At 44.9% G+C, this 25,059-nt stretch overlaps 1 protein-coding gene and 2 non-coding genes across 4 annotated transcripts in view; 1 reads left to right on the top strand and 2 right to left on the bottom strand.

Annotated features, from left to right (window-relative positions):
- Window positions 1–25,059, top strand: part of LOC147701756 (uncharacterized) — a 157,216-nt gene that overhangs the window by 94,817 nt on the left and 37,340 nt on the right. The window lies entirely within an intron of this gene.
- On the bottom strand, window positions 7,998–8,069 carry LOC147701758 (small nucleolar RNA SNORD2). The gene has a single exon (XR_015298773.1). It is a non-coding gene; the product is annotated as a small nucleolar RNA SNORD2 (small nucleolar RNA).
- Window positions 8,320–8,390, bottom strand: LOC147701757 (small nucleolar RNA SNORD2). Its single transcript, XR_015298776.1, has one exon. It is a non-coding gene; the product is annotated as a small nucleolar RNA SNORD2 (small nucleolar RNA).

Here is a 25,059-nt window from a genome sequence, read left to right as displayed (position 1 = left end):
TATCAAGTTTCTACCTAAGGTAGTCTCTCATTTTCACTTCAATCAGTCCATGGAATGTCTCAAAAAAGTCATATTTTACAGGGTTCCTCTAGCACCCTCTTGAAATCTTAACATTGTTCTAACCAGGCTCATGGTCCCCCCTTTTGAACCTTTTCCCTCATGAACACTTAATTAGGCCCCCTTCATTTTCTTTCATGGAAAGTGTCATTCTTGACATGTTAGTGAGATCCAGGCTTTAGCCTTGGAGGAATCATTCTTTCAAATACATGAAGACAAGCAGGTTCTTCATACTAATATCAAGTTTCTACCCAAGGTGGTCTCTCAATCTCACCTCAATCTGTCCAGTTTTTTCCCTAACCCTGATTCTGTAGCAGCAAGAGCTCTTCATGCCCTAGATAGTAGAAGAGCGTTCATGTTCTACATAGACAGAATTAAACTTTCAGAAAAACAAAACAACTATTTGTAGCCTTTTCTCTACCTCATAAAGGCAACCTATATCCAAATCAGGCATAGCCAGATAGATAGTCTAAGGTATTCAAAACAGCTACATTAAAGCCAAAAGACCTTAACTCGTTACTCCCAGAGCACATTCCACTCATAAAAGGGATCTACTATGGCATTTCTTAGCAAATATTGCCAAATCTGTTATTTGTAAGACAGCTACATGGTCTACCCCACAGACATTTACCAAACACTACTGTGTGGATGTTATATATACCTTTTTTCAAACTGCTGCAACTCCCACAGGATAGCCACCACTTATAAGGAGGAGCTGCTTTACAGTTCATGTAGACCATGTGTATCTACAGCCACGCATGCTATCGAACAGACTATGTTACTTACTGTGTAAGCATCTGTTTGTGCATGTAGTGTTGTAGATTCAAATGTTCCCTCCCTCCTCCCCAGATACCTGTGGCTATCGTAGTTACATTTTATACTTATGTGATAGATTTACATTTGGCATGGACATCCTATTCTTACACTCCTCTTACACACTTTTCTCACCCGCCTGCGGGAAAATAATCTAAACAAGGAGTTGATGCCCATGCGCAGTATCACTGAGAGGGGGAGGCACTCGGTCTTGTGACTCAAAAGTCTTCTTCGAAGAAAAATAACTTGTCCTCATCTCACCTTAGATCTGAGCAGGTTTAGCAAGCCGTCTAGAATGGATCTGGGCGTCCTCCGACTCACTGCATAGATCCAAGCCCCCCGGGGCTTCCTCACGTGGTTGAGGTCAGGTGTAATCCTTGGACCGGGATACCGCCATCTTTATACTAGTGGTTTATGTAAGTGCAGACCCCAGCCTAAGAGGGGAGACGAGATGTTAGCCTGTGTTCCTGACCTATCTCACTGGACCATACGGGCGATGTTTAGCATAGCTTTTACCCAGTTTTCTCTATCGAGGTGGGGATCGGGGTCGGATCTTTCCACCTTAAACAGATCTCTCTTCTAGCTATGACTATCATATACAATATTAGGCCTTTGTCTATCTGGGAGAGCGCCTCAGCTATAGAATCATTCATACCAAAAATAACCAAGTTAATATCCATATCCAAATCTATGCCAAAAATAGCGATCACTATTTCCCTCACATTCTTCCAAAATACAATTAATTCCGAACACTCAAAAACATATGGACATCATTGGCTTTATCAGTTTTACATCTAGGGCATTTTGGAATCGGAATTGGGGCAAACTTCGCAATTCTGGCAGGGGTAAAATAAAGCATATTTAACACAGAAAAGTGATTCCTCTTTAACTTCGCTGGCTTTATATATTTGTATAGTAGTTTAAGGGAAGATTTAAATCTTCCTTCTGCAGGGCAGGACTGGGGAAGGGAGCTCCACACAGCGCATTGAGACGGATCTCTCTATCCTCTGCCTCAAGCAGCCTTGCATACCGATGAAATATTTCTTTTTTCCTTGGTTGCGGGTCTAGAAAAAGCTGCTCAAGATCCCAATTCCCTTTGATCTCACCCTCTTCCGCCTCATACCATGATCTCAACTGGAGGAACTTAAATCTAGAGAATGTGGGACCAATCTTGGCCAATAAAACTTCCCATGGAAGTAAACCATCTGAGTCAACCAGTTCCGACCATGTCCGCAGGCCCACCTCCTTTAATGGGGTCGCTAAGCTGTCATTTAAGCACTCTGAGTTCCCTGGAGAGTCCCATATTGAGGCAAGATTGGAAAAATACCTCAAACCCCAGATTCGCCTCAGTTTATGCCATGTTAACAAGGCGGTTTTCAAAACCTTTAGGCATACTTGTTTAAAGAATCTGGGCACCCCAAATTTATACAGGAACTGACCTTGCCCGTTGTCCCCCTCTGCTGAAGCCCTTTCCCTCAGTAGGCTACCCCACTTAGTCTCAGCTGGTGTTGTAAGTAACATCCTTATACCCTTAAACTGAAATGCCATTGGGTACCAGTTGACATCCGGTAGAGCCAAGCCACCCTTTAGAAGCTTCCTTCTCAGCTTCTTCCAGAACAGTCTTGCACTTTTTTGTCCCCATATAAAGCTTCCAATCTTACCCTGGATTGTATTTATAGCTTTCTGTGGTAAGGTAAAGGGGATTGTATTGAACAAATAAGTCAGTTTGGGGAGGACCGTCATCTTTACTAGGTTCACCCTACCGTAAATGGACAATGGGAGATTTTTCCATCTTGCAAAGAGGTACTCTATATCTTTTTCAACCTTAGCCAAATTTAGCGTGGGGATTTTCTTCAGGTCTTTTACAATTTTAATCCCCAAATACCTAAACTCCCCACTTTCTGGACCTCCCCTGTACAATGTGTGTCAACACATAATCTCTGTTTTGGCCGAGTTGGCAAGGTATCCTGACAATGAACCAAACTCCTGTAACAGTATCTCTATCCGAGGAATGGCAATATTGGGGTCGCTCGTATATATAATAACATCATCTGCATAAAGAGCTATTTTACACAGATAATCTTGTGATTTAAATGGTCTGATGCTATTATCCGACCTGATCATCTGAACCAGAGGGGACAGAGGGCATCCCTGCCTTGTTCCCTCTTTATTTCAAAACTCGGGATCAGGGAGCCATTTAACAAGATTTTTGCTGATGCCCCTGTATAAAAATTTTTTTAAGTCTGGACGAATATCGGGCCCATTCCCACAGTCTCTAATACCCCCCAGAGATATCTCCAACACACTCGATCAAATGCCTTAGCGGCGTCGAGGGCCACTACTGCTAGGGGGTCATTCCTTCTCTCGGCCAGATCGATGTTACCGATCAGGATTTGGGTTTGCTCCTGAATGAACCTTCCCACTATAAAGCCTTTCTGGTCAGCATTTATTAGGCTTGATGCCATTTTTGCCAACCTTCCTGCTAAGATGCCCATAAAGATTTTATAGTCGGCATTCAGCAGGGAGATTGGTCGGTAGGAATCAGCAAGCAACGGATCTTTCCCTGGCTTCAATATTAGGACTATTGTGGCCTCTTTCCAGGATCTTGGGACCAGCCCGAAAGTGGAATAAACTGAGTTAAAAAGGATTTGGAGAATAGGCAAAAGCTCATCGGCTAACAATTTATAATACTTATTAGGAAGAGAGTCAGGGCCAGCTGCTTTTTTATTTTTTGCCCTCTTGATTTGAGCCTTTATCTCCTCCACTGACATAGATTCTTCCAATGAGTCTTTAGCTGTTTTAGTTAAAACTGACATGGACTTATCTCTAGGCCAAGAGCTAATTTCTTCTGAAGAAGGTGTTATCTCCTCACTATACAGAGATGAAAATAGAGACAGAAGACATTCCTGCAATGCTCCGGCTCTTTCCCCATATTCAAAGTTCTCCATATTCCTTGTTTGCCACTGGGCCTTACATTTCCCATCCAGGAAAATCCTTAGATTCTGTTTTGCATTCTCAAGATCCTCCTCTAGTTCCACCAGGTCCCTGGGATTCTCTTGGATTCCACGATTCCTTTCCCTTTCGAGAGCCGATATTATTGACTCCAGGGACTGTAATTCTAGGGCATTTTTCTTATTTTTAATTCTTATCTGGGTACCCAACACCCCTCTCAAATTGGCTTTATATGCATTCCAGACTTGATCTATCGAAGTAGAACCCATGTTAAAAGAAAAAAATTCAGTAGAGGCCACTTTTATTGTCTGGATAATCTCTGTGTCCATCAGGAAGGCTCTATTTAAAGTCCACCTTGGTTGCCGAGACGTGCTACTCGTGGAAAATACAAAGAGCAAAAGGGCATGATCCGAAAGATGACTAGGTTCTACAGTGATACTTTGGATCTTATCTAGGGCTTCTTTATTGATCAAGACATAGTGTATTCTTGCTAAATAGTGGTATTTTTTACTATGAAAAGTAAAACCCTGTGTACCCCCCATCTTTGCTCTCCAGACAACCACCATGTTAATATTAAGTAAGAGATTTTTCAAAACCCTTCTGGATTTGGGGGATCCAATAGCGCGACGACGGTTGGACCTATCCTTAACTGGATCAAGGCGGATGTTGAAGTCACCTCCGACTATCATTGGGGGAGGCATTGATTAAAGGTTATCCTGCAGTTTAACCAGAAAGGAAGGATCGTCCACATTGGGCCCAGAGAATGATACATGTCAATTTTTCCCCTTCAAAGTAAAACTGAGCGATAATCCATCTTCCTGATTGGTCTGTTGAGACTGATTTTATCTCACAATTAAAACCTTTCTTGACCAATATTGCCACCCCTCGGCAGTGTACCGTTTGTTGAGAGTGGCAAAAACATTGTAACCAGGGAAGTTTAGAAAAGATGTTCTTAGACTCTGTTAGATTTAATTGCTTTTCCTGAAATAAACAAACCTGTACTGGTAACATCTCTAAATATAAAAAAATTAATCTTTGCCGTCTAGGGCATCTTAGGCCATATATATTCCAGGAAATGAATTTAATATTTCGGCCTCCCTTCATTTTGTTCTTTCATCTTGCATTCCCTACTTGACAAACGGCCTTTACAACATAGTTTGGATAACCAGTGAGATGAGATATTTTTACTTTTTGACTTGCACAATTCCGAAACTATCAGTAGATGGCAGGAGTATGCAGTGAATCTACAGCTCTGCATGCCACAAACAGATGCTTACAGGGTATGTAACATAATCCATACACACACACAACACATATATTCATACATATCTACACGTGCATGTGTAGGATGCTGGCTCTGTATATACTACTTCAAAGTGAGGTATAGTGTGCACAGAGTCTGGTGCATCCCCAGAGGTATAGCAGAGGCTAAAGTAGATTATACCTTACTCTCTTTTGTGGTGGTGTGGTTGAGCAGTCAGGCTTATCAGGAGTGTAGTGTTAAGCATTTGTTGTACACACTGAGGCAAGAAATGATGTCACACACTCAAAGAATGAATCAAGACCAATGGAATGTATAAAAAGTTATGTTTGAGACATATGTGCTGCAGAATTAATACTTTTGCATAGATCGCCATCTGGTGTTGGGCTCGGATGATTGCAGTTTGTTGTTGTCTTGGAAGAAGTCTTTGTAGTCATGAGATAGGTGACTCCTCCCTTGGACGATAGTGCGCATTGGCATCGGGTCCATCCTCAGATTGTTTTTTTCACCATCAGGTTCCGATGTAACTTCGGCGCTCGGGTTCAGTACCGTGTTTCCAAACCTTTTTCGACGCGCAAAACATCACTAATCAATGGTATTGTTTTCATTCACATGCTTCGACGCGCTAACTCAAGAGTCCTCAGTTCCGGTCGTCGACGCGGGCCACTGGGCCTATCGACGCAATTCGGGCCTACAGCTAATGTAAAGGACTCCATTTAAAATATGCCCCCAGTGTGAGCTAAAATTTCCACACAGCGACCATCACAAGGTCTGCAACCTTTTTCTCTCACCAGAACACAAGGAAAAAGATTACCAGGCCTTGCGCCTCCTTTCGATCCAAGAAGACTATATGTGATCGCCGGGCTCGATGACACGTCATGGTGCAACGATCTGCGCCGGTGCCAGAAGAGATCTTCGATGAAGGCCACGACGTCCCAGAGGCAGAAGATTCAGAGGAGCTCAACATCGTATTCAAAGCTGATGACGAAGACTCTGATGACCACATCACTCCAAGTCAACAAGTGAGTACAACTGCCCCTGACCCTACCCCACCCAAAACAAGCATTTGCAATGCAATAGGTCTCGCAGCATTAAAGTTTGAGTTACTGGCATTGTAAATGACAATGCTTTGCATTAATTTTTTTTCTTTAATTTGCAATTGGTATATAAACATTGTTTGTGAATGGTTAGCTGTTGCTTATGCTAAGCAAAGTTGGCAGTAATATAGAGTGCTAGTCTTGCTTGTTATAAGCATGCTGATTTAAAGCGCTCTGATACCTGCGGGTAAAGTTTGCGCTATATAAAAGTGAAAACTGATAAAGAAAAAAAAGCCTACCTGTACCTCGTCCGTTCTTATTCTTTGATGCCACATATCTTTGGGTCCCTGTATTTATTAACTGCACCCGGGAAACCTCCATGGCAGGAACAACGTGTTGCGGGGCAGACACAGGCAATGTAGCCACTGTCCTGTGGCTGCACCGCGGGATAACAGTGTTGGGGCAGGAAGGCAGGCAGATGGTAGTGCTGTGCCATAACACTGCCGCGGCCTTCAATGTGAAATTCATAGGGTGCTGATCCAAGGTACTGATGATTCTCTGCTAGCAGCAATTTCAGGCAGTGTATTTTAAATGAGAACACAAAAAGCAAACAAGCACTGGAGGATTTGGTGGGCGGGCTAACATGGAACACAGCAAAGAGCTGTCTACTGGGGCTTTACCCACACCCAAGGGATATAAAGTACAGGCGCGATTCGTAGACCTGGCACTTATACTTGCAAAGCGTCTCATAACCCTATAAACACGAAGCTCGTTTAAAGGATAGTCAGAGGTGCTGAAGAGCCAATTAAAGTTGATACACACCATATACACAGTATAAATTGCCAATTTGAGCTTGCCTTAAAAGTCTTGTCTAGGTGAAGGAGCTACCTAGCAAAAGTTAAGCGCTAAACACCGCATCTTTATTGCTGTAAAAAAATCTACGGATGGGGTTCAATTTAATAAACGATGCTTATGGCTGCTGCAGATCCGGAATGTACGCAGGAAAAACGTGGTTCAAGTGAGGCTGCACAGAGCTGCGATACCTTATGAATTATTAACGCCTAATACTAGCAACTGGGTAAATGCCCATGAGTACTACAGAGTGCACATATCTCGTCAACCGGACATCTGCCAAGGATATTCCGAGGCGCTTAAGAGCCAATTATAAATTGTGTTACTACACAGTACGAACATGCCAATTCTGGGGCTGGCCTCAAAAGTCTAGTCGAGCTGAAGGAGCTACCTAGCGAGACGCTAAACACTGCCCCTTTTTTACTCTAGGTGTAAAATCTATCATGGCTGCTACAGATCTGGGATCAACAGTTATTCTGCACTGGTACCAATAAGCAACTACTTTACATTAGGCTCAGTTCACCTTCGGAAACCTACAACACCCCATAATGTAATGGGGATCAATGTCACTTTTCCATGAATTTATTTTTGAGGCTTGCCTAGCCACAGGCCAATGCTATCCACGTTTAGGTCAACACAGGGCACAGTAACAGTTGTGGTCAGAGAAGCCTAAATGCCCCCATAAGTATGAAATACCGACAGCACCAAATTTAGGAACGTCTGAGGCAAGCATCAGAGAATTATATGTTTATCTTTAGTAGACCCGTTTGCCCCCACCACCCTGTTTTAAGGGGGGGGGGGGAGTTATGATAGAGTACAGCTCATTTCTTCGCTGAAGTATTCAGTGACAGACTAACCGTGCTCAGAAAATACAGACTAGGAAAGCCACTGCAGTTGTTCACACTAAAATATTCACTCAGTATGCACTGCTCACGCGAAATGCCCTAGAAATACCTACTTCTTTACCACCCATAATTACGACATGCATAGTATGATGTGTTACCTGGACCCGGGGGTGGGGGGCAAAGTGATCAGCGTTAAGTTTTATCACCATTTGGTTGTCTATCCCGAAAGATGTTTAAACCATCATTTCACTTTGCCCTAATTCACATGTGTTGTACCACCCTTCACTGCCCCGGGTCACAGGCCATGATTTGGCATTAGAGGACAGGTTATATGTTAGGACGGGCAATCCTCACACCCTCCATAATAAAGAGCTAAGAATTACCTGCATTTTAGCCTTTACTGAGCTTGTGTTTCATTTCGTGCGAAAGTCTACCCCTGTAGGAGACAAAGTCGTAATCAAATCCGTGTTTTTAACAGAAACAAGGAACACACGTCAGTTTTAAGTGATCAGCGTAAAGTTTTATCATCATTTGGTTGCAGTCCCGAAAGATGTTAAAGTAATCATGTCACTTAACCCTCCTGGCGGAACACAGCATTTCTTGATTCAGCGCATAATAGAAGGAGAACCATGTTTACAAGCCCCAATTAAAGGCTGCATTCAAAAGCAACATTTTTTTTAGCATCTACAAGTTCAGCAAGCGACCTCTGATTAAATAAAAGCGACCGTCTGAAAGTTTCGAGACGCTACGGCTAAGTCGAATAAACTTTAGTTCAGACTGCCCAAAAAGGAGTGCTTACTAGAGACTGCGTATGACGATAGGCTGAGCCATGCTCCATACAAGTCAATCTGCGACACTCCCTTCAGAAAACACAAACAAGGACCAGGCAAAAGAAAAAGACAGTCCACCCTGCCAGCACAGGTGATACAAACACCACATACACACAGCTCAATGAAACAGACTGTACCACGAATGTAACTAGAACATGGAATCCATACAATATCTTCAGCAGAACGAAACTACAGTTTGCTATGGTATTAAAGGGCACTATGTAAAGTCACCGGAATGCCAAAAAATGCGCAAGACCAAAGAAATGGCAAAAAAGCACCACACAAATGCACATAATTTAACAGTCGACAACTACAGATGGAAACAAAGAGAAAGATTGACCATGCCCTGCTTGTTAGTTTTCTTCAGTGATATGCTGATAATGAATGAGCACTGGATCGAAGCTTGTACTTCACTCTGAAAGCTGAATCTTTGAGTGGAGTTGAGACTTGAAACTGCTACACATGAAGCTTGGGTCAGGCAATCAAGACACGAGCTTACTGCCCAAGAGTAACTTGCTGTGGTTCGAGTCTCGCAAAAATCTAGTTGATGTGCCAAGAACTGCCACAAACACTAGGAGCTGCAGCTCTGGGTGAAGAGTATGCCATGCGCGTGACTGGAAAATAGAACACATTTAATCAAACTGCGATGGTTGCACGTGGTTATAGTCGTAGCCAGTAATAGAAGTAAAAACATCTCTAAATCCTTCAAAATTCGAACTTTTCACTGCCTTTCAACAAATAAAGTATGACTGAAATCGAGCAAGAATCAAAAGTATTGGGGCAGGCTATGTTGTTCATAATAAAAAGAATGCATTAATGTATGTTCTGCAGCCTCGCGTTAATCACAATTCTATAACAATCATAACTGTCAACAGTGATGTCCAGGGTGTTTGCTTTTCCGCCATCGTTACCAAGCCTGCAGTTATGCACCTGGAGGGAATCTGAATCTAAAAAAAACAAGACGTGAGCGAAAATTAAACCTGCCGTGGGGCGGGACTTCCGTCATCTGAAGCCCGCGCCCACAGAGTGGCTGGCCCAGAGAGGAGCAGTGGTGACGCGGGGCTCCCATGCCCGAGGGAGAGCCCCGCGGAGACTGCAGAGTCTGGCGAAGCGGTAAGTGGGGTTAGTTGGGGGGGTCTCTCTGTATGTGTGCGTGTGTGTGTGTGAGGCGGCGGCAGGGGGGGAATGTCTGTATGTGTGCGTGTGTGCGCTCGTGTGTGTGTGGGGGGGCGGCGGCGGGGGGGCTAGGGAGGTGTGGTGTGTGTTTGTATGTGTGCTCGTGTGTGTGTGTCTCTATGTGTGCGCGTGCAAAAGCAGGGGGAGGTGTGCCTGTGTTTTGGAGGCTAAAGGAAACAGGAGATGGTGAACACGCGCGCGACCTGATACGATTACGGCAGTCTCTTGTCTCCTTTTTAGTCCTTGTAAGCAGAACCGCCGACAATAGGCTCGCTTTGCGACATCAGGGCTTCGCCCTGCAATCGCAGGTGCAGACCTAAAAAAGAAGGCTCCGGTCAAAATTTCACCCGAAGGCCATAGTCGAAACCGAAAGAAAACTTCGAAAGGAGAAGCCTTCCGGCAGCTCGGGACCAAGCAAGCCGCATATCAGTGCCCAAGAAACACCGCCGGGACCGAAATTGGGAATACATCTTACTCCCAGTACCCCAAAAAAGGCCTCAGCATTGAGCTCTTCGGCACCAAAAGATCACCAGGTCTCGGATTTGAACAAACTCCGAAAACCTTCGGATCCGAAAATGATTACCGACTCGACATCGGAGCCGAAGGAGCAAAATAATGCATTGATAAAAATATAAACCCGCCCCAAATAATCCCACCTACATTAAAGGACAACTCCCTCTACATCCTTTGGTAGTGTCCAATGCAAGGAAACGTTCCAATTCTCAAACCTCCGGTTATGCTCCACCTCCAGACAAAGAGTATAAACTGCTAGACACTTCAGGCGAGTTGCCTCCCAAGCAGCTAATCACTGGAGGATAGTAATGCATAAGCACTGCTTGACATGTATGATAGGGCTCACTAGGATGAGCTGGAGGACCTAATTCAGCATTTGCCTGACCAATACAAGACCAAAGCCTATGATCTGGTTCAAGAGGGCAAATTAATTACAAATGCATCCATTAAATGTGCCCTCCATGCAGCAGACACCGCATCTAGATCTGTCAACACCAGTGTCCTACTATTCAGACATGCATGGTTGCGCATTTCTGGTTTTAAACTAGAAGTGCAAACTACCATCTTAAATCAGCCGTCGACCAAGAACACCTGTTTGGCCCAGCTGTAGGCCCAGCTTTAGAAAAAATAAAAAAGGACACTGACACTGCAAAATCTATGGGAGCATTGTAGTCTTCATCAACACAAGGTTCCTTTTGTCGCTCCTTTTATAAGGGTGCATCCAAAAACATCAGCGCAGCCACTGCTTCCTCCTCCTACAAAAAGCCCCACACAAATATCTCCCAACAGGGGATATTTCAGAGGTGGGTACAGGGGGAATAATAACAAAGGGAGAGGTTGAGGTAACAACAATTCTTCCTCCCCCACTACCAAACAATGACTCACTCCGCTCCCTGCAGACCAATCCACTCGAGTCGGAGGAAGACTTTCACAGTTCCTACCTGTCTGGAACTCCATCACTACAGACAAGTAGGTGAGACAAATAATCCAGTATAGTTACTGCCTGGAACTTACCGCAACTCCCCCCAACATACCGCCTAAACAGCATCCCATGTCCACTGAACATCAGACACTCCTCAAACAAGAAGTTCTCTCAATGCTTCAAAAGCAGGCAATAGAACCAGTTCCCCTACAACATCAAGGGACAGGGGTTTACTCCCTGTACTTTCTAATCCCCAAAAAGGACGGTACTCTCAGACCAATACTGGACCTCAGACCTCTCAATTTCTACATACAGTCAGATCACTTTCACATGATCACTCTTCAACAAATCCTTCCACTACTTCAACAGGGTGACTTCCTTGCCACTCTAGACCTCAAGGATGCCTACTTCCATATCCCTATACACCCTGATCACAGGAAATATCTAAGGTTCACAGTGGATGTCCAACACTATCAAATCAAGGTTCTCCCATTTGGAGTAACCACAGCACCCAGAATCTTCATAAAGTGTCTGGCGATAGTAGCCACACACATGTGTTTCCATACCTGGACGACTTGCTCATAAATGCCAAGTCGCCCAGCCAGTGTGTTCACCACACTTACAAAACAATTCAGCTGCTCCACAACCTGGGATTCACAATAATCCACACCAAGTCCCATCTACAGCCTTCCTACCTACATCAGTATCTAGAGGCCACAATAGACACTTCCAAAGCTCTTGCATACCCCAATCCAGCCAGGATAGCCGGTATGCAAACCCTCATCACAAAATTCCAAATCCAACACTCCCTACCAGCCCGAGTGTTTATGCAGCTGATAGGAATGATGGCTTCTTGTATTTTCATAGTTCCTCATGCAAGAATTAAGATGCGCCCTTTACAGGAATGTTTAGCACGTCAGTGGAACCAGGCTCAAGGTCAGCTTTCAGATATGGTGGACAGACACTCACATCGCTCTCTGAAGTGGTGGAACACACAAAACCTTTCCAAAGGGCAGACGTTCCTAGACCCAGTTCCACAAATAGTGCTAACAGCAGACGCATCACTCGCCGGCTGGTGAGCCCATCTCCTAAACCACACAACTCAAGGCAGCTGGACCACTCAGCAAAAAGTGCTCCACATCAGTCACATAGAATTACTGGCAATTGTACTAGCATTACAATCATTCCAACTACATCTCATCAACAAAATCGTGCTTGTTCGCACAGACAATATGACAGCAATGTATTATATACAAAAACAAGGAGGAACACATTCTTTGCAACTCTCTCTACTAGAGCAAAGCATATGGAGATGGGCCATTCCACAAAACACATTTCATTTGGCAGAACATCTTCCAGGAGTACACAATCAAATTGCGGATCTGCTAAGTCATCAGACACAGCAGATACACAAATGGAAATTTCATCCTCAAGTTCTTCAACCATTTTTCAAAAGGTGAAGCCACCCAGACATAGATCTTTTCGCCACACACGCAAATGCAAAATGCCCAGCCTTCGCCGCCAGGTTTCCACACCCGTTGTCCAAGGGCAATGTAATATGGATGAACTGGTCAGGCAGATTTGCATACGCTTTTCCGCTACTCCTACTAATTCTGCTAGTAGTACGCAAGCTCAAACAACAGTCTCTCAAAAGGATCCTAGTTGCTCCAAAGTGGTCCCGGCAACCATGGTTCACAACACTTCTGGAACTCTCAATAGTTCCACATCAAAAACTACTGCTCTCCCCAAACCTGCTTATGCAGAACCATGAAGAGATACAGCATCCAGATCCAAACGAACTGAATCTACCAATCTGGCTCCTGAAGTCTTAGTGTTCGGTTACCTCAACCTCCCAACAGACTGTATGAACATTATTAAAGAAGCCAAACCACCTACTACTAGAGCTTGCTATGCAGCCAAATGGAAAAGATTTGTCATTTACTGCAATAACAACAACATTGACCCTCTAGATACTTCAATTTAGAACATTATTTGTTACTTGCTGCATCGACAAGGATGTAATCTAGCATTCACATCTATACAATTACATCTTGCTGCCCTTGCCGCTTGCCTGCAAAACAGACAACATTTGGCATTGTTTAGGGTACCACCTATCAAAGCGTTCATGGAAGGCCTGAAAAGAATATTTCCTCCCACAAGGCCACCCTCTCTGGTGTGGAATTTAAACACTGTCCTTATAGGCTCATGAGTCCTCCATTTGAACCTCTACACAAATGCGAACTGCAATTCCTTACATGGAGAGTAGCTTTCCTTGTAGCAATCACCTCTCTCAGGAGAGTAAGTGAGATCGAGGCTTTAACCATACAAGAACCATTCTTACTAAAACACTGTAACAAGGTGGTTCTGAGAAAAAATTATAAATTCCTTCCCAACATAACCTCTGCTTTTCATCTTAATCAATCTGTAGCGTTGCCTGTCTTTTTCCCAAACCCAGATTCCATAGCAGAGAGAGCTCTTCAAACACTTGATGTTAAAAGAGCTATACTTTATTACATCGACAGAACTGAACCCTTTAGAAACACAGACCAACTGTGTGTAGCTTTCTCTCCGCCTCCGAAAGGAAAGCTCATCTCCAAAGCTGGAATTGCCAGGTGGATAGTCAAATGCATTCAAATATGCTACCTAAAGGCAAAACGCACATTACCAATTCCCCCTAGTGTGCACTCAACACACAAACTAGGGGCTTCCACGGCATTCTTAGGGAACTTTCCCTTAGATGACATTTGTAAGGCAGCAACAATGGCTACACCACACACCTTCACCAAGCACTATTGTGTAGATGTTCAGGCAAAACAACAGGCTTCTGTAGACCAGGCTGTTCTTAAAATACTTTTTCAAACCACTGCAACAGATACAGGTGACCACCGCTGAGGGAGATCACTGGTGTACAGTCTATGCAAAGGTATGAATTCTGCAGCTCATATGCCTCGAACGGAAAATGCTACTTACCAGTATACATCTGTTCTTGGCATGTAGAGCAGCAGAATATCACACGCCCACCCCATTCCCTGGAACCTATATCTGTTCCAGTGTTATCTTACTTAGATAAACTCACATGTACATCTTTTCTGTTTCTACCAAACTCCATCATTTCCCATCATGGCGAAAAATAATCTAAAGATGGAGTCGATGCCCATGCGCACTATCGTCCAATGGAGGAGTCACCTATCTTGTGACTACAACGACTTCTTCCAAGACAACAACAGACTGCAATCATCCGAGCCCAACACCAGATGGCGATCTATGCAAAAGTATGATATTCTGCAGCTCTACATGCCAAGTACAGAGGCATACTGGTAAGTAGCATGTACCTTTGTTGTTTTATTTCTAGAACCAATATTTACTTAGTAGCAGGTAAGTAGAACTCTTCATTCAAATTTAGTTTCAGCAAGACAGTGAAAACTGGATTTGCAGGAACATTCAGAATACTTTTTGAGGTTAAGAATACAGTTCAGAAATGCATCCCACGGAGTCGGTGCCTGATTTGGAACTGTGTAAACCAGGATTGGTAGAATATATATACAATATATATATGAAATGCGTAGATGTTGTCTTGTCTGAAAAAAAGCCAGAGTGTGTCCATAATCTTACCTGGAGTGCCGGATGGTTATTTTTATAGCTGTGGATAATCTGATATTCAATATATATATATAAATTCACTGAAAAAACCATAGGTTTCACACAGGTTATAGTTAAAAATTAGCATTTAAAAAACCTTCAAAATTCACTGAAAAACCATCGGTTTCACACATGTTATAGTTAGCTGGACATTTCATTCATACAAAACCATTGAAATTCCCCCGTTATAGTTAACTATAACTCGCGCGCCCGTAATGCACTGCTGATGACATCACATATTGCATCACTCATGACATGGTCAGTGACATCACTCATGACATCACTGATGACATCTCAAATGACATCACTGATGACATCAACGATGACATCATCCTGTGAATGTGTGTCTTTCTGAAAAATAAATATGTGTTATATATGTATATCTAAAGGTCGATGGAAGAATAAATGTGTAAATATGTGTCTAAATCGATGTCTTTTTTGTAAAAATGATTGTATAACACTTATTAAATGTATCTTAGTAAATACATGTATTAGCGAGTAATGTTTAAATATGTAAATATCTGTATCAGTGTCTCACTTTGTGTATAAGTGGCTGCATGGGTTGGTGACTAGCTACATGAGTGTCGATATGGGTTATTAGTTGGTTTTTAGAGTATCAGTATGAGTGTCTGTATGGTTTGGTGTGGGGTATTACTTACCGCATAAATGCATGAATGGGTGACTCACTGTTTGTATGTGTTTTGAAGACAGCATGTGTGCAGGACTGTATGAGTGCAAGAGTGTGTGTATGGGTGTGTTAGTGAGTGAATCACTGTCTCAATAGTATCTTTATGAGTAACTACATATGTTTTAAACTAGTATATGTGAGTATTGATGTATATAAGTGAGTATATGTGAGAGCGAGAGATTGTAAGAGTTCCTGTATAAATAAGTATGTGTTTCTATAAGTGATTGCTTAAGAGAGTAAGTATGTGTACAATTCTGTAGAAGTAAGTGTGGTGGTGGGTGTATAGCTGTATATGCAAGTAGGTGGATGTTTGATAGTTTATTTGCATGTGTGAGTTTGTGTGTGAGTAACTCTATAGATGAGTGTCGGTGTGTAATAAGATGTATAGGTGTATGAGTACTTATGATGAGTGAGTACATGTATGAGTGCCTATATAGAACTGTTAGTGAATGACTGGATGTGTATGTAGATTTTACAATTACTGAATAGGTTGTTCTAACTGGAATTGGTATTTCCATTTTTTTGAAAATTGTAGTTTCTATTTTTGAATGTGTGTATCAAGGGTTATATTACGCTATTATGCTGAGAGGAGGTCTGGCACTCTTTCACAAGGATGATGCCATCAGTGATGTCATTTGACATGTCATCAGTGATGTCATGAGTGATGTCACTGACCATGTCATGAGTGATGTAATATGTGACGTCATCCGCAGTGCATTGCGGGCGCGCCAGTTATAGTTAACTATAACGGGGGAATTTCAATGGTTTTGTATGAGTGAAATGTCCAGCTAACTATAACATGTGTGAAACCTATGGTTTTTCAGTGAATTTCTAAGGTTTTTTAAATGCTAATTTTTAACTATAACGTGTGTGAAACCTAATTTTTTTCAGTGAATTTCTAAGGTAATTTAAATGCTAATTTTTAACTATAACGCAGGTGAAACCTATGGGTTTTTAGTGAATTTCTAAGGTTTTTTAAATGCTAAGTTTTAAACTATAACGTGGCTGAAACCTATGGTTTTTTCAGTGAATTTCAAAGGTTTTGTAAATGATAATTTTTAAATGTATTAATTGTTATTTTTTTTATACTGATTTACTACATTATTTTTAATTATTTATTTTTAGATATTTTATTTTTTAAATTACATTACATATTTTTTATATAAATTGAAAAATAAATGTTTTTAAAAACATTGAAATTGTAATATATATTTTTTTTAAATATTTTTTAAATTTATATACATTTTATATAGCAGGCAATGATATCCTATGGAAGAAAATTCAAGTTACTGGTAAGTACAGTTACATTTACTTTTCAGGAACAGTCGTGAGCTGAAAGATGCAGCACTGAAGTCTCTCCTCAAAACAGCTCAGTAAATCGGAATTTGTAGTTCGGCTGATTTTTGAGGAATTTTTTAAAGTTCCAAAACTCCACACTTAAAATTTTTTTTAAGTGAAACATGTCAATGTTAAACTATGGAAGGAAATTCAAGCTACTGTAACTACAATTAGAATCTTTTTTCAGGATCAGTAGTGGGCTAAAAGATGCAGCTCTGGGTTCTCTCCTGATAACAGGTGAGTAAATCGCAATTTGTAGTTTGACTGATTTTTGAAGAATTCCAAAACTCCACACTTAGAAGAATTTCCAAGTAAAACATGTCAATGTTAGCCTTTGGAAGGAAATTCAAGTTACTGTAAGTATGGTTACATTTACTTTTCAGGGTCCGTCCTGGGCTCAAAGATGCAGCTCTGACATCTCTCGTGATAACAGGTGAGTAAATCAGAATTCGTAGTTCGGCTGATTTTACAGGAATTTTTTTAACTTCCAAAACTCCACACTTAGAAAAATTTCCATGTGAAACCAGTCAATGTTAGCCTAGGGAAGGAGTTTCAAGTTACTGTAACTACGATTAGAATTACTTTTCAGGATCAGTAGTGGGCTGAAAGATGCAGCACTGAGGTCTCTCTTGATAACAGGTGAGTAAATAAGAATTCGCAGTTCGGCTGATTTTAGAGGAATTTTTTTTAAGTTCCAACACTCAACACTTAAGAATTTCCAAGTAAAACATGTCAATGTTAGCCTATGGAAGGAAATTCAAGTTACTGTAAGTATTGTTACATTAACTTTTAAGGGTCCGTCCTGGGCTCAAAGATGCAGCACTGATGTCTCTCGTGATAACAGGTGAGTAAATCGGAATTCGTTTTTCGGCTGATTTTAGAGTAATATTTCGCTCAAAAGTGAGCGAAGGGGGCGGGACCTGAGGACACATGTGTGAAAACACGCCCTGTGGCGCGTTTTAGATTGGGGAATATATTCTGCTTCAATTCTGAGGTCACCTGTGAGCCAACTAGCCCATGAGGTAGCACCAGTTTGCGCCAGGGAGCTGCATTGTAGAGAGGTGTTCAGAGGGCACGCCCCCTTTTTACAACACTCTGCAACGTAGCTCTATGGCACTTACTAGAGTTACCCGTTGGACTAGTTGGCCCCTAGGGGACCTCTGCATTGAAGAGGTATATATTTCCCAACCTAAAACGCGCCACAGGGTGTGTTTGCACACATGTCACCTCAAGCCCTGCCCCTTACCTTCACCACTGTGCAAACATGCCCCGTAACGCGTTCTAAGTTGGGGGATCAAGTCCCCTTGCATACTGAGGGTCCCTGGGGGCCAACTAGCACACCAGGAGCCTCCAGTATGCGCCAGGGGGCTGCGTTGCAGAGAGGTGTGAAAAGGGGTGTGGCCTCATTACACCTCTCTGCAACGCAGCCCCCTGGCGCGTTTGCAGAGGGAGAACTAATTCCCCTCGCATACTGGAGGTCCCTGGGGGCCAACTAGCCCACCAGAAACCTCCAGTGTGCACCAGGGGGCTGCGTTGCAGAGAGGTGTAAAGAGGCCACGTCCCTTTTTACACCTCTCTGCAACGCAGCCCCCTGGCGTGTTTGCAGAGGGGAAGTAATTCCCCTCGCATACCTGGGGTCCCTGAGGGCCAACTAGCCCATTAGAAACCTCCAGTGTGTGCCAGGGGGCTGCGTTGCAGAGAGGTGTAAAGAGGCCACAACCCCTTTTTACACCTCTCTGCAAGGCAGCCCCCTGGCGCATACTGGAGGTTCCTTACCCCCTAGGCCTGCTCAGGGGGTCCCACAAGGACCCCCAAGGTCCCCCCAAATTATTATTTAAAAAAAAATCCCAGGATACGCGTAGGGTACGCATACCCTGCTGATCCCCCAAAAAACATTTAGGCACCACTCTTCAAACGCACCCTCTGGCGCATTTGCAGAGGGGGAAATAATTCCCCTTGAATACTGCGGGGTCCCTGGGGGCCAAGTAGCCCACCAGGAACCTCCAGTATGCGCCAGGCGGCTGCCTTGCAGAGACGTGGAAAGAGGCCACGCCTCTTTTTACACCTCTCTGCAACACAGCCCCCTGGCGCATACTGAAGGTTCCTGGTGGGCTAGTTGACCCCCAGTTTTCAAGGGGAATTAGTTCCCCCTGTGCAAACGGCGTGTTTGCAGAGGGGTGCAATCCTCACCTCAAGCCCCGCCCCCGCCCTGGACCACTCTGCAAACGCGCCCGTGGCGCGTTGGCAGAGGGGGAAGTCATTCCCCTTGAATACTGGGGGTCCCTGGGGCCCAAGTAGCCCACCAGGTACCTCCAGTAAGCGCCACAGAGCTGCGTTGCAGAGTCTTGTGAAAAGGGGCATGGCTTCTTTACACGTCTCTGCAATGCATTCCTCTGGCACTTTTTCAGAGGGGGAACTAATTCCCCTTGCATACTGGTGGTCCCTGCGGGCCAACTAGCCCACCAGGAACCTCCAGTGTGCGCCAGGGGGCTGCATTGCATAGAGGTGTAAAGAGGCCATGCCCCTTTTTACACCTCTCTGCAACGCAGCCCCCTGGCGCTTTTTCAGAGGGGGAACTAATTCCCCTAGCATACTGGGGGTCCCTGGGGCCAACTAGCCCATCAGCAACCTTCAGTATGCGCCAGGGGGCTCCATTGTAGAGAGGTGTAAAAAAGGGGTGTGGCCTCTTTACACGTCTCTGCAAGGGAGCCCCCCTGGCCCATACTGGAGGCTCCTGGTGGGCTAGTTGGCACCCAGTATGCGAGGGGAATTACTTACCCCTCTTGCTGTGTAGCCCCCCTTCTTTTTCTTTTTTTTGGCCCTGGGGACCCCATCCCCCAGGGCCTGCTCCCCAATTTTTTATTTTTTTTTTCAAATCGGGAAGGGGACCGCGTGGCCCCCCTCCTGTGGCCTATTTCGGCCCCAGGGACCCCATCACCCGGGGCATAGCCAACATCATTTTTTTATTTTTTGTGGAAGGGGCTGCATAGCTCCCCTCCGTGGCCCCCCTACCGGGCCACTTCTGGCCCCGGGGACTTCGCGGCTCCCACCCTACCACAACAAACAGCTATGTCCCGGGGGTGGGCACCCCAGGACTCTGCAGGAGCTGGCCCTGGGGGGTGGCGGTCCCCAGGGTCATCAAGGGCTCCAGGAGGGGGGCCACACGGCCCCCCTCCCAACATCTATGAAGCCCCGGGTGGTGGTGGTCCCTGAGGCTCCTATTTTCCATATTAGTGCCCCGGGGAGGTGGCAGTCCCCGGGGCGTGTGGGGGGGCTTGAGCCCCCCCACACAGGTATTTTTTACCTATTATTAGGGATCTTATAAACACCTCTCTTGCCCAAGGCATTGTGCCTACCTCTTGGAAGGGCGCTGTCGTCAAAGCCCTGTTGAAAAAACCCAACCTCAACCCGGACGACTTGGCCAACTATAGACCCATCTCGCTCCTCCCCTGTTTCAGCAAGCTGGCGGAGAAATTGGTCAATGTGCGACTCTCCCAATTCCTTGAGTCGAATAACATACTAAGGCAGTCACAAACTGGATTCCGGCCAGGCCACGGTACAGACACCGCGCTCCTCTCCGTCATCGAGGAGGCTAGATGTATCCTGGATTCAGGAGGATCAGTGGCAGTGATCCTCCTGGACCTCAGTGCCGCATTCGACACGGTGGACCACCGTGTACTGCTCCACCGCCTGGCTAAGGCAGGAGTTGTGGGTGCCGCACATGCGTGGATCAAATCCTTCCTCACGGGACGCTCATTTCAGGTGTGGGACGGCAACTCTCGATCAGACCCCCTCCCGCTTACGCGTGGTGTACCCCAGGGGTCCTCGCTCAGTCCCACCCTGTTTAATGTTTACATGGCCCCGCTGGAGGACGTGGTTACCCGCTATGGGATAAAAATAGTCAATTATGCCGACGACACACAACTCGTCGTCTCCCTGTCCCAGTTGGACAAAAACCCTGAAATCCTACTCAACTGTCTGCAAGACATACATACCTGGATGTGCGAATCCGCGCTGAAACTGAACGGGTCAAAAACAGAAATCATGTTGCTGGGCAACAAATGGTCTTCTGTCCCTCCTTTAGCCTGGCCAGACACCTTCGGTGACATCCCCACGCCCAAGACTGAAATTAAAACACTGGGCTTCTGGTTGGAGCAGGACCTTTCCTTAAAGACACAGGCAGTTAAGACCGCGGGCACATGCTTCGGGCTTCTCCGCTCCATTCGGAAGATTCTCCCGCTCCTGCCCCCCCTGTCCAGGAAATTGCTGGTGCAGGGGCTCATACTATCACGCCTGGACTACGGCAACGCCACATATCTCGGTGCTCCTGAAACCACCCTGACCAAACTGCAGCGCGTACAAAATGCCGCGGCGAGACTCATTCTCAAACTTCCCCCTAGAGCCCACACCACACCGGCCCTCAAATCGCTTCATTGGCTTCCGGTCCGCCAGCGAGTGGAGTTTAAGGCCTTGTGCATTACGCACAAACTCATTAATGGGGTTGGACCTGCCACCCTCAAAAATATGATCACACCTTACAAAGCCCACAGAAACCTCCGCTCGGATAACGAACATCTGGCCACAGTACCTAGATTCAAGAAGACGCGCACCGGTGGACGACGCTTCTCGGTCAAGGCCTCCTCCGCATGGAATGCCCTCCCTCGTCAGCTGCGTCTGGAACCCAGCCACACGTTGTTCCGCAAAAGACTCAAAACCCTCCTCTTCCCAAAATAGTCACTGGTTCCCGCCCGTCCCGGATTTTGCAGAATTATAGCGCGGGGATGCCTTCGGGTCACCAGGCGCTTTACAAATCTGAAAATAAATAAATAAATAAATAAAAGCCCCGGGGGGTGGCGGTCCCCGGGGCTGCGGGGTGGCCGTGAGCCCCGCATACTTTCTAACAAAGCCCTGGGGGTGGCAGTCCCCGGGGCTTGGGGGGCCTTAGAGGCCACCCATCATTAATGTCTTTGCTCCGGGAGTTGCGGGCCCCAGGGCTGCGGGGGGCCGTGTGCCCCGCTAGCATAATAACTTTGCCCCCGGGGGTGGTGGTCCCAAGGGCAGTGTGGGGGGGATTGGGGGCCCCCCACACTTTTTTCAAAATATGCCTTCGGGATTTGATCCCCCCGGGGGCTAATTTTAAAAAAAAGCAGACCGGGGGTTTTTTTTTCCACAAGGTATGCGTACGTACGCATACCACTTGTGGGACCCCCAGAGCAGGCCTAGGGGGTCAGGGCGTGTCTACTCTGCCCCCTTTGCGTGCGTTTGTTTTCAGTTTTCTTGTGCCTCAGTTCTACCGAGGCACAAGATGGCTGCCAACACTTCCTGGTTTGGAGTGTTGACAGAAGTTGACATCCACTTAGCATGCAGCTCGTGCTCAGGAAGGTACAGAGTAGAGTAAGCTGCCAGTAAGCTTACAGTAAGCTCCTATAGATATACTTATGATTTTACTTATGATTTTCTCAGGAACTACTGAATGGATTTACACCATTCAACAAAAAGCGTGATCTGCGAACAGAACTCTACCTTTTTGCCAATTTTGGTGTAATTCCGTACAGCCGTTCGGTCTGTAGCCCTGGCTAAAGGTCCTATGGAAAATTGCATGGGGAAACACGTTTTGGGACCACCCTTTTTTCTCGGCCCCTGCTTCACGAATCACGCCCAAACTTTCAGGGAAGGAGCGGAGCGAAGCAAGCCATTTTCTTGGAGAAATTCGCAAAGATTCGTCCACCGGCGCTAAAGTTATTCCAAATAGAATGTTGCGGATTTCCTATGGAAACTAGGTTTTAACTATAACTACCTACTGGCGACTGCCAGTAGGTAATATATATATATATATATATATATATATATATATATATATATATATATATATATATATATATATATATATATATATATATATATATATATATATATATATATATATATATATATATATATATATATATATATATACAGGCATTGGCCCATAGTACGTAGTGATCCCGCATTAGGAACACTATGTGCCAAGTTGCCGCAGATTACATACAGAAGGGCAAAATCCATGAAACAGGAATTGGTATCCAACATTCCTAGCCAACCAAAAAATACCAATTGCCTGTCAAGTAAGAAAGGATTTTTTAAGTGCACTAAGTGCAAAGCTTGTCAGTATGGTGTCAACATCAGCAAAGTACACCTCCCACTAAGGAAAACACCATTAGAATTGAGAGGGAACTATAATTGCAAGACAGACTACGCAATTTACATCCTTCAGTGTACATGCAAAAAGCGTTATGTCGGAAGTACTTTACATCCGGTGCATGTAAGAATCTTACAGCATTTAAGAGCGGTGACCAATGATGATCAAAGTTATCCGGTGGCCCGCCACATTAACGCTTTTTACAAAGGCAGAACAGAAGACCTGCAATACTTTGTCATCGATAGTATTAGCAAACAAGCATTGGAAATGCAATAGGTCTCGCATTAGAAAAGTAGGAGCTATTGGTCTTGTAAATGTTTTTTTTTGTATTTGTGTTTATTTGTGAAATAGCTAAATTGATAGCTTTGTCATTCACAACGCCAATAGTTTTAACTTTTGTGAATGTGACACCTATAGCATTTGGAATGCAACATGATTTGTATTTATGTGACTTTGATGGCAGCTTTTGTTGTTATGCCACATCTCTAGAGAGCAGGAGAGTGCAGCAGGGGAAGAAGCACAGCCCTGCAAGCTGAGCGTCCTCCCATCGCACACCCATCTGTGGCTTGAGTGGTGTGAGGGTGAGGGGTGTGAGGGTGAGGGGTGTGAGGGTGAGGGGTGTGAGGGTGAGGGATGTGAGGGTGAGGGATGTGAGGGTGAGTGGTGTGAGCGTGAGGGGTGTGAGGGTGAGGTGGTGTGAGGGGAGCTAGGGTGTGTGAGGCTGAGGAGGTGTGAGGGTGAGGGGGGGTGAGTGTGTGTGAGGGTGAGGGTGAGTGAGGGTGTGTGAGGGTGAGGATGTGTGATGGTGTGTGAGGGTGAGTGAGGTTGAGTGAGGGCGTTTTAGGCTGAGGGTGTGTGAGGGTGAGTGAGATTGACTGAGGGTGAGGGATGATTACATTAAATTCATGGTGCACTAGGTGCTAGAACGAGAAAAACATGAGCTGCCTTTTATATGTATCCGTAATTTAATTTTAAAAAATTGTAATTTAATGAGAATTTTGTAAGGTCAAATTTTTTTTTTTTTTTTTTTAGCTTTTTCAGTTATGGTAAAACAAAGTATTTGCTCATTGCACATAATTCTTTCCTGAGGACAGCATAGGTCCTAAAGTGCCCCGTGGCCTGACTCGACTCCGTGCCTGTTCTTATTTGCTGCAGCTGTGTCTCAGGCCGATAATGTCATTCGTGTGGAATAAGAAGTCCCAAGGCGGCCGCCATGAACAGTAGGATTTTGAAACCGGGCTGCACTTAAAGCTGCCTGGCTGCCAAACACGTTTCAGGAATTAGGCTTGTATATCCTATTCAGTCGCCACCCCGTTACAATTGGTAGCCATCTCATCCCCAGTGCAGCGAGTTAATGCTTCAATTCATATTGCCGCGTTGTGGGCGAAAGCTGTATTAGCCTGGGGTCAATGCTAGAGAAACAGACTGGTGCTGTTTTTTTTGTTGTTTGTTTTATCTCTCGAACGGAAGTTGGCGTGCTTTCCACATAATGCGGGCAGGGGAGGGGGCGGAGTGGGTAAAAAAAAAACAAGACGGAGGGAAGGCAGAGAAGGGGAGGGGGGAGGAGAAATGCGACACAGCGGGCAGGGGAGGGGGCGGAGCGGGGAGAGGGTTTTTTTTTTTAGCTTTTTCAGTTATGGTAAAACAAAGTATTTGCTCATTGCACACAATTCTTTCCTGAGGACAGCATAGGTCCTAAAGTGCCCCGTGGCCTGACTCGACTCCGTGCCTGTTCTTATTTGCTGCAGCTGTGTCTCAGGCCGATAATGTCATTCGTGTGTAATAAGAAGTCCCAAGGCGGCCGCCATGAACAGTAGGATTTTGAAACCGGGCTGCACTTAAAGCTGCCTGGCTGCCAAACACGTTTCAGGAATTAAGCTTGTATATCCTATTCAGTCGCCACCCCGTAACAATTGGTAGCAATCTCATCCCCAGTGCAGCGAGTAAATGCTTCAATT

Source organism: Lissotriton vulgaris, chromosome 7, assembly GCF_964263255.1.
Source record: "Lissotriton vulgaris chromosome 7, aLisVul1.2, whole genome shotgun sequence".
Lineage (NCBI taxonomy): Eukaryota > Metazoa > Chordata > Amphibia > Caudata > Salamandridae > Lissotriton > Lissotriton vulgaris.
This window is presented reverse-complemented; position numbering and strand designations above follow the sequence as displayed.